The following is a 10480-nucleotide window of genomic DNA, read 5'->3' on the forward strand; positions in this document are numbered from 1 at the left end:
GAAGAGCAGTGGGGAAAAAAAGTTGGTGACAGGCTATGATGTAAATAGACTCGCTGAAAAAATCATTTTGTCTTAGTCTTAAAGACTGGTTAGTTCTAGCATATTGAAATTTTTATAACTCCAATGTGCAACCAAGAAGCAGTTCTGCATGTAATCTCGTCTTAATAATAGCTGCTAAGGGACTGTTCGATGAAAATTATGAATAAAAAAGGTAGAGCTTCAGAAACAGCTGGTAGGAGGGATTGAACAAAACCATTTCCTACCCGTTCCCTTCAACAGTGGCTTCACACAAACTGAGGTCATCACATTATTCTGCTGTTTCTTCATCTCTTTTTCCTGAGAGAATTATAAGAATAAGATCAGTATACTCAAAAGAGTAAATGGGAGTCTTTTTTTCCACAAAGTTATAAGTGGTCCTTTACATATTAGCTATTGGGGTAGTTAGTGGTCACAAAAGTTGGTAGCAAAAGAAAGGTTAGTAAATCACTTCCTGCAAAACTTCCTAGGGTATCAGACAAGCCCTGGGAAATTATTTACTCTGAGATAAAACACACATGATTGGGAAGTGCTATCCATAGAACAAGTATTAAATTGTGGAGGTACTGATATTAGTTGAATATCGATGATAAAAGTATGCTATTATAGCTATTTGTTTGCATTTTCATGAAATGCAGCTAGAATTTTATATTTATTTTATTCTCGTATTTTCCTAATACAGTTCAATCAGAGTTAAAAAGAAATCTGTGGCATTTCCTACTCCTTTCCAGCAGTGGAAAGGCGTGTATATAAAAATCAATTAACATTTTTTCAAAACCAAATCAACCATCCAATAATCAACTGTCTTACACTGAGCAGTTACTACAAGCCAGGCAGAGTGTCAAGCATTTGCATATGTTATTTCATGTAATACTCACAAAAATACAATGAAACTGTCTAATTTTATAGATAAGAAAATTCAAGTTCAGCCAAGTAAATGGTTTAATCAAGGATTCACAGCTGCTGACTGCAGTGAGGAGGTAAGAACCAAAGTCTCTGAGGGCCAGTTCCTCCTACCAGCTAAAACTGCACTCAGGACGCCCAGCCTCAATGTTACATCCCTAGAGTTACAGATTCATGAAGTCCTTGCTATCATATATATGATGAGAATAGAGGAGAATTGGTATTTGGTTTTAGGTGTTCTTACCTACTAAAACCAAAATTTGCCAATTTTTAATACTCATGTGGATTCTTTATACTGTTCTATTTTATTTACTGGTTCATGAAAGCTCAAAGTCTTAGCACTGCTGATCCAAGGAGCACGTAGTGTTCTAAATAATAAGAATTAGGCACTATGGTAGGCTGCAAAAATAGCTAAAATCCTCCATTCCTCTCTGTATGCACGTTACTTTGACGTTACAGTGAGACTTTGAAATCCTCCCACTGAAGGATGGAGGTTATTTCCCCTCCCACATGAATCAGCTGGGTCTTATGGCTTGGCCATACAATGCTATGGAAATAATTGATGTGCCAGTTCCCAGTTTAGGTCTCAAGAGACCCTGATTACTTCTGCTGTGTCTCTTAGAACCTACGACCACCATATGAACAAGCCCAGGCTAGCTAGCCTACAGGAGAAGAGAAACGATGTGCCCAGATGTCTCTATTACCCACAACAACCAATATCCAGTTAACCCCCAGAAGCAGAATCATCCCGCATACATATGAGTGAGCCCAGCCAAAATCGCCAACCCACAGGATCATCAGTTAAATACATGGCTGTTGCTTTAAGCCTCTAAGTTTGGGGCTGGTTTGTTCCACTGGAAGGCTTAACTGATACAGGCATATTTATAAGCATTAGATAGAAATTGGAACAGATATTAGAAAATCTTATCACTCATCAGAACTCTGAAACCAATCTTGGAATAATTCCTTAGCATATACATTCCTTGCAATCATCTTTTCCGATTTTATTTTAAAGTTGAAGCAATTTAGATGCACGCTGTTGTGAGAATTATGCAAGCTCACACATCTAATTATTGATAGAAACTATGTCTAGGAACCTCAAGCAATAGAACTATTTCTCCACATGCCCTGAGTGCACTAAAGTTACCTTTGTTCATCTATCTATCATTACTGAGTGGTGTTTTTTTGACACTGTGCATGGCACCATCAATGATCTCTGTGGAGCAAATGAGGCTCTAGGAGATGTGTTTTGATGACCCAATGAAGGGAACAGAACGCTCCTCATGGGCCAAGCTGACCCCATTTTAAATTAGAAATATTTTCGATAGAAAAAAAAAAAGAAATATTTTCAATGCTTGTCAGTCAACTGGAGTAGCTAGGAGCTGGAGGACCCCAATCGAGTGTATGGGTCCTAGTCCTCTCTGTGCTTATTATGGCCCTAGAACAAATTCCTTTCCCACTCAGCCATTCAGATTCCTCATCTATGAGGTAAGGGGGCTGGACGCTGAACTTTACGGCCCTCACCATTCCAACGCATCTTGAGCCCTTAATCTGGTCACTTAAGGCTTGGAAATGAAGCCCAAAAGATAAATGCATGAAAACTCTCTGGAGACAGAAAACCTGGTATCTACTTTAGTCGAGTTTAACCTGCTGCTTTTCTGAAATCCAAACAAAAGGCAATTTGGTTTACAGGTGTTATTGTTATGGGTTATTGTAGGTTATTCTTCTAGAAATAAGATTTCTACAGTTTTTTTCACTAAGGTTGCTTTTGTGCACACTACGATCGTGGTTTTCCATGGTCGGTCATTAAATGTATTCTGTGACTTGAGTTAAAGTATATTCAAGGATCCACATGAAAATAAAACCAGGCACATTGCAACCTCTATTGTGATATTTATCACTGATGGCGCTCACATGACTGCAGAGCTCCATAAAACTCTGGAGGGGTTACCTTCACTTAATGGCGTCCTTCCCTTTCACTCACCAGCCACTTCTTATTGCAAACAGCTGCTTGGAAACGAAAAAACATTTTGTATTTCCAAGGGACATTGTTGGCTCTCAAAGTACTTTACTCATTTTATTTAACAAATGTTTAAGTTTAATCGAATTTCTAATTCCAAAAATGAGCCGATCTTGCATTTTGAATCGCTAGCTCATGAGACCTGTGCATTTAAAATAGTATAAAAGGAATCACATTTGAGAGCCAAAAAAAAAAAAAGTGCAGTCTGTGGCTTCTATGGCTTTAGCTTCCTCCTGTGATGTTTCTGTCACCCCCTTGGACCAGCTGGCTTCTGCCCATGCATTGATTCTGAGGGGACCAACGACCTGGCTTATAATGAAGGCTTCCCTGAGTTCTGATAGAAAGCTCATTTCAAATAATCTAGGGAAACTGCATCAGCACCAAAGTAAGGGAAGAAAACAAGCATAATATAAACTTTATTAGCACTCTTTATAATGAAATAAACTAGGCTTACACTTCTTTTGCAGGGGAAAATGATGAACACAAAAAACATACCGTATTTTTACTTACTAACGTGCACTTGTAAAATGCATGGCATGCTGTTTTACAGGCAGTAGCATATAAAATACTTTTTCCAGATGTGGATTCATAATTCTCTAAAGACTATAATAGTTATCATAAGATTTATGGAGGATAATTATTAATCACATTTTTTTCTTTTAGAGATCTGTTTAGTAAGATGAAAGAGAACTTTAAAACGTCATTTTAACCAAATGTAGATGGCATAATATCAAGTTACTCCTTTTGTTCAAATTATTTTTAATGACTTTATTTGTTTTATGGCCTCCACAAGTCAGTACCAACTTGGTGGTAATGATCTATTCAGGAAATCTCTTAAGATTTTAAAAGTAAAATAGCATGGAGCTATTTTAAAAATTAAATGAACTGAACTGTGTGACTGTGTGAGTTGATTAGTGTTCATTTATTTGAGGGACATGGGAGCCACTAAAGCTTATTTTTTATAAGATTTGGAGGAGACAAATCTTGTGAAAACCATGGCACACTGAACATTCAGGCAGCTTCCTCAATAGAACCTCAGAAACCCACGTGTGTCTGAAGTGCTACAAGTAACACATTGTTAAATAAAACACACATTTCAAACACGGATCCCTTTAATCTGGCTTAGATTATTAAAAACACAGCTGTGCTAAATCCTTATTGAGTACCTGAGTCACGTGATAAGTACAAAAGTCCAAGAGACCCTCCTTTTGTCATCAATTTATTTGAAGTAAGTTCTGCCTAAAGCTTAACACTGCCAAAGGAAAGAAAGGTAACTCTGAAGTTGCAGGGGACTCATCAGTCCTAAAATAACTCTCCTCTCACACACCATCTCACTGCTCTCCAACTCACTGCTCCCCTGGCAGGGGTGCTTACACGATGGGTGTAGACCATTACTGAATGAATAGTCAGCATATAGATCACCTTCCTTGTTCCATCCAGACTCTTACAACAGCCACCAGACTTTCTCCACCTCTAATATACATATAATAACACTTAGTTTGCAAGTTATCATAAGTGTTATAATCAAATGATGAGTACAAGTCATCTATAGCCCAGCACATAGTCAGTATTCAACAAATAGGAGCTAATTATCATGTATGTAAGCATATGAGAAGTTTGTCTTTATTCTGGAAGAGTAATATAGTCAAATAGCATTTATTGACAAATGTGAAAATAAAAGCTGCAAAATTATTATGAAACAGAAACCTTTTGAGTCACTACCATGTATAATCCAGTATTCTGGGCTTGGTAAGGGACAAGCAAACACGTGAAGGGGGAGGGATCTATGTTCCAAAGTGTTGAAAATTTCAGCAGTATTTTAAAGTGCCAGGAATATGAGACCCTGAGATCAGATACAGACCTGGGTCGTAAGCAGCAATTACCACATGAAGGGAATGGGCAGTGACTCCTGAAACTCGAGAAAGGGTTGAGAATGGATGGGTAGGCTATGAAGACTTCACCCGGGATGAACCCGAGTATAAGAAGGTAAGAAGTATAAAGGAACTCAGGGGCAACCGATATTTAAGTGAATCAGGTAATAGGTGTAGCCGAACAGCTTGAGCAGTGAAGTGATGATGCCAGAAGAAATGGCTCTAAGAAACTGAAAACCAGGCTCAGTTTCTGTGTGGAGACACCAGGCCTTCCTGAAACTCTCTGAGAGTATGAAGGAAGGTTGTGGGTAATATCGGTATCAGTCCCTAAAGGAGGAGATGTGCTACATCTGATGAAGATTAGTATCCCCAGGGGAACTTCCTTTCCCATGAGAAAGGAACTCCCCTCTCCTGCACAAAGCAGCCTGTCAAGAACACAGCCCTCCAGCTACGCCTCATGTACCCCTCCACTGCAACAGTCTCTGTGGTCCTGGCAATTCCCTCTCCACTCATCTGCCTGCCACACAGAACTGTGAGCTCCTAGAGGACGGGAACTACTTTCTCTCTGCTTCTCCAAGATCAGGGAACGAGTTGTAGTCTGAGAATGTCTGATGAATGGTCTTATTCTTGGCTGAAAGTCCAGTGGTAATGGTGATTGTCAAAAGAAGATGTTTACATACAAGGTTTTCATCCAGGCAGAAAGTGCCACATGGAAAAAGGAAAAGAACGTAGGAATAAAGGGAGGGCTAAAGTCTACCTGGGATGCAGATTAAAGCATTCCCTTGCACCTCTTTAGTTAGTCTAAGGGTGCAACCTGGAAATGCACACGCTGGGGACACTTCTTAACCAGGAGCCAGCTGACCATAGTGACCTATTCAGTATCAAACCAGACTCCATCTTGTTCCTTTGTCCTCCAGAAGAGAGACCAGGCAGGACCAGATCATGAACAACAAAGTGTCTTGAGCACCCTACCCAGGAGCCCATTGCCCTGAGAGTGTGCACAGGCTTGACCTCTGCCTGAACCTTACAGTCCACAAAGCAGCATCCTTGAACCATGGAGAAACATGCTCTCCTACTTGGTCAGCTGTCACTGATCTGGAAAGCAAATGAGTGCTCTGTCCACATGAGACAAGAGACCCTCCCTTACCAGAGGGAGTGGGGCTGGAAGATAATCCGAGTGTAACCTTGGCAGTATACATGTAGTTACTCTTCCCTACAAGCTCTCCCCTGAGATCTTGTCTAATCTACTTACCTGGAGGGCACTGTCCAAAGTATAGGGGAGATGCTTCAGAACAAATTCCACATCTCTTCTAAGCCATGGCTCCTCCTTTCTTTATAAATGCTTCTTAGTTGAACAAGGAACACAAACCAGAGGTTGACAGATGCGCCCTGCAAAAAAGCCATGTGGGGAGCAATAAAGAGAGCCTCATGGGATAAGAGAAAAATACACCTGCTTTGTAGTCAATGTAACCAGACTACATGGCCCAGAATACATGCATCATAGAATTTCAGAGATTATAGAGCAAAGATTGGGTGGATCTTCTCTGAGGAGACAGCATGCCAGTCTTTTCTAGAGCAAAATAGCCAAGGAAGGAAACCACTGTACATATGTCCCCTTGGTCTAAGCTGGGGCCAGATCATGGCTCTCAGAGAAATTTACATTAGATAATGGGTAAAGATAGGGTTTTTTAAAGGATTTTATTTATTTATTCATGAGAGACACTGAGAAAGAGAGAGAGGCAGAGACACAGGCAGAAGGATAAGCAGGCTCAATGCAGGGTGCCTGATGGGGGACTCAATCCCGGGTCTCCAGGCCCATGCCCTAGGCCGAAGGTGGGGCTAAACTGCTGAGCCACCCGGGCTGCCCAAGATAGTTTTGAATAAATAGCATGTGGACTCACCGTCCCTTCACCAGCTTCCTTCATGTCTGGTTCCTCGGGGAAAAGATAGTTCACACATTTATATGACAGTTGGTCTCAGGCAGTATTCTCACTGTTTTGCATAGAATAATGCAATTAGCTCACAACCACCCTATGAGTTTACACTATTCTCACCCCCATTGTTATAAACCCAAGTACTATGAAAGTTGACAGACACCCTAGTAGGGAAGGTAGAGTCTCAAAGGGTGTTTTATCTTCTATCAGCAAATGCTTTTCAGGACCCCAGTGTCTACAAAAAGAAAAGCTCAACTATAAAAAGATGAGTCTCAACTCATCTCTGTTGAAATCCAGATAGTCTGTAAAGTTCGAGAGAATAAGTGGCATTTAACTCATTAGTCTGCACCTAACACCACTCTATATTCTCTTCAGCAGCTTAAAGAACAGAAGTGAGAGCAAAGGTGGGAACTCAGGACATAAATTTACCATCTGCAGTGAAATGAAATCTGATCCAAGGAGTTTCCACTTTGAAGTCTTCCTGAATCTGTGTGGGTTACAGGTCTGAACATATCACCAGCTTTGACAGGTGGCTTTATTTTTCATTTCAAAGAGGGAAAAAGAAAGGCAAGGAGACCGAGGGAACACATGCACAGTGGAGCTTTGAACATTGCCCTCCGAGTGCTCACAGATGCACTTCCCTAAGTTCAGGTTGCATGTTCAGGAGACCAAAAGAAGTTGGGCTCTTGTGCCTCCCAGACTTTTCCTTCCCTGGTCAGAACTCTGTGAAAGCAGCTGCTCACCAGCTTCCTCCCTGCTTGGAGTGCCCACCCTTCTCCTCAGCTCCTGCTTGGGCTGCAAACCTTGCCCACACTTGAGCCAATGCTCCGGGGGCTGGGCATCTGTAAGGTGATGCCAGCAGGCAAGAGAAAGCTCCAGTGGAGGAGTAGCGCTTGTCATTTCCTAGCAAATGACAGCATTTCGGAAGGCTGAAACTCGGCTGCCCTTCAAAATCCTTCAGCCCATAGCCTGCTGGTTACAACACTGAGCCTGTCTAACCAATTACCTTTAATATCCTGAGCAAGGCAGAACATAGAGGACTGAATATGGCCAATAGCTCACTCTGGGTGTAAGGTCACCAACGTGTGATTTAAATCCTACCTCCCTCCAAAAGGATTACCTGTTACTTATTCATAAAAAAAAAAAAAATGCAGCAAAGCAGAGCCTGAGTGTTTCCCAGTGTAAATTCAGGCAAGCCCATGCATGTCCTGGCCTGCCACAAGCCTCCACCATGAGGTCCCCAGGAATCCCCTGAAAAAGCCAGTGCTGACCATCACCACATCCTGCACCATGAGAACCCCTTACACTATGGGGAACAAGAGGTCCCACTCCACTGGGTGGGAGAAGGACATTCTTCAGGAAGAATGGGTCTGGTGTGTGAAATCAGATCACTCTCACGGCCTTGTAGGGAAGATGACACTCAGGTTCTCTTCCAGCCAAGCCCGCTCTAGGCCAGCTATGCATTCTCAGGGGAAGGACAGAGGGAGTGGGTCTCTTCAACAGCTGTGAGGTCAGACCCCCCTGTACGAGACTGGGAGCATCCAGCAGCATAACTCAGGGGTGTCCTGAACTGAGTGCTTGGAGGACAGGATTTGGCTTTGTATCTTTAATAAGTGACATTTGTTTGACATTTATTTCTGATTACAAAAGTAATACATGCTCATTACAGAAAAACTGGAGAACACAGAGAAGCATGAGGAGGAAAACAAAACTCTACCATAATCCCACCCTTCTGGGCCTTGTGTTTTATTTAGTCAAATCTTTCTTTTAGACTGTCAATATACTTATCAGAAATAAAAATATTGTTTTGTAACGTGCCCTTTTGTAACATTGCAAGAACCCTTTCCCCCATGATGATGTATGCTTCCACAACAGGGGATGTCTAAGATCCCTGTGTGTACCTGCCATAATTTGCTGGGACCCCTTGTTGACTACCGGTTTGACCATCTATCATTTTTTATATTATAAATAACACTGAAAGGGACATCTTGTATGTACAACTTCATGTACATCCCGGATTTTATCCTTAGAATACAATTTTGAAATCCAACCATGGGAATAGAGTGTTTGCATTTCTTATTTTCAAGATTTTTCTTGCATACTCTAATGTTAAACTGACTGACAAATCCACTTAGAATTGCTCAGTTAATGTCCTTGGCTTCCTGGAGACTGGAGGTGACTCTGTGTCCCGGGGTTTGGATGGAAGTACTTCAGGGTACTCTTGGAGTCTTACTGCTGTCATGAAGAGTGGGGTTTAATTAATGTGTGATGTCATCACCCAGGGCAGTCCCTTATCTCATAATTGACCTTCTCATATGTTCTTCTCTACTTGGTAGTACTGCAAAGCATGGATTTGAAGGTTGAAAAGGCCGGATTTGGATTTCTGCTTCCCTTATTATTTTGTGACCTTGGGCAAATTGCTTCATCTCTTTTAGTTTCCTCTTAGACTTCTTGTTTAGTGCTGTGACTACCCACTAAGCACAACCATCCCAAATCCTGCCCCACATTTGAAGTTTATGCTGAATGCCTTATCTTATGATTGAGATCAAAGCTGAAAACTTTGGGTTGTATGCTATCAAGATATAAGAAAAATTTACTGTATCAGGATTTGCTGGGTATCAATAAGTGAAACAGTGATTGGGAGTCAAAGGGAGTTATAGAAACTAAGTACCTTAGAAATCAACTAGCCACACTCTCCCATGCAGCTTTGCAATGTGAGAAGACAAGCTGGAGAGAGGTGAGCATCAGCCGTATTTGTGAATATCCATTATCAGTCCCTACGCTCTAGCTTTTTTCTAATGGCCTTCTTCACCAATATTACATACTCTCCAAAGCAACAGAAGGAAACAGGAAAGTAAATGGCACTTCCCACAGAACATTTATCATAGAAGGATTTGTGATATTTGACCTGCCAAAGGTCTTATGGGAAATAGTGGGAAAGTGCGAACTATCCTCAGGGCAGGAGGGATGCAGCTATCATTGGCTAGAACTGGCTTGCTATGGGCCCTATCCTGCAACCAAAACAAGTTAAAATCCAAGGGAGCTGGGTTTCCAATAATAAAAGGTGGGTATGAGCTAGAGATCTACTCCTGGGTATCTGTTGCCTCAACTTAATCACTGAGCACTACAGGTGTGTGTGTCCTGGGGATTCAAAAATGATGGGGTTCTTGAACTCTGTGAACAATCATAAATCCCTCTGAGAAAATGTTGAATCTATGTCCCTATATCTTTGTATTCTTTAAATACAAAGAAATTGTTGCAAATATACAGGGGATTCATGAAAAACCCATCCTATAAATCCAAGATAAAAACACAATGCAAAGTTAGAACAAAAAGGAATTATCAGATGCTGGGGTAGATTTAGCACAATTGGGCTCTCAGTTTTAAGCACATTGATTGCTAAAAACAAAGGGGAAGCACATTTGTTTAATAATGGTTACTAACCACAAAACCAAAGCATCTGAATCCATCTTTAGAGACACATTTATTTCTAAACTTAAATTTAAGGAAAAAATGATCACATGGATCTTGACAGAATACATCCCAAAGTCTTCAGCTTTGATTTCTTTTGAGCATAAAAATACACTCTATGAAAATGAGAGAACACCCCTCCAATGATCTGATTAACTACTTTTCAAAAATAACTGGAGATTCATGGTGCCCATAACCCCTTCCCTCTGGTGAAGAAGAATCATGTGGCTCATCTTTGTTAAAAA

At 41.0% G+C, this 10480-nt stretch overlaps 1 long non-coding RNA gene across 1 annotated transcript; it reads right to left on the minus strand.

Moving 5' to 3' along the window:
- Nucleotides 1–287: 287 nt before the first annotated feature.
- Nucleotides 288–7034, minus strand: LOC129511048 (uncharacterized). Its single transcript, XR_008664741.1, has 3 exons — nt 6732–7034; nt 6083–6219; nt 288–336 (listed from the first exon to the last, which is right to left on the minus strand). It is a non-coding gene; the product is annotated as an uncharacterized LOC129511048 (long non-coding RNA).
- Between the last annotated feature and the right edge of the window lie 3446 nt (nt 7035–10480).

Source organism: Nyctereutes procyonoides, unplaced genomic scaffold (assembly GCF_905146905.1).
Source record: "Nyctereutes procyonoides isolate TBG_1078 unplaced genomic scaffold, NYPRO_anot_genome, whole genome shotgun sequence".
In the NCBI taxonomy this organism is placed as follows: Eukaryota; Metazoa; Chordata; class Mammalia; order Carnivora; family Canidae; genus Nyctereutes; species Nyctereutes procyonoides.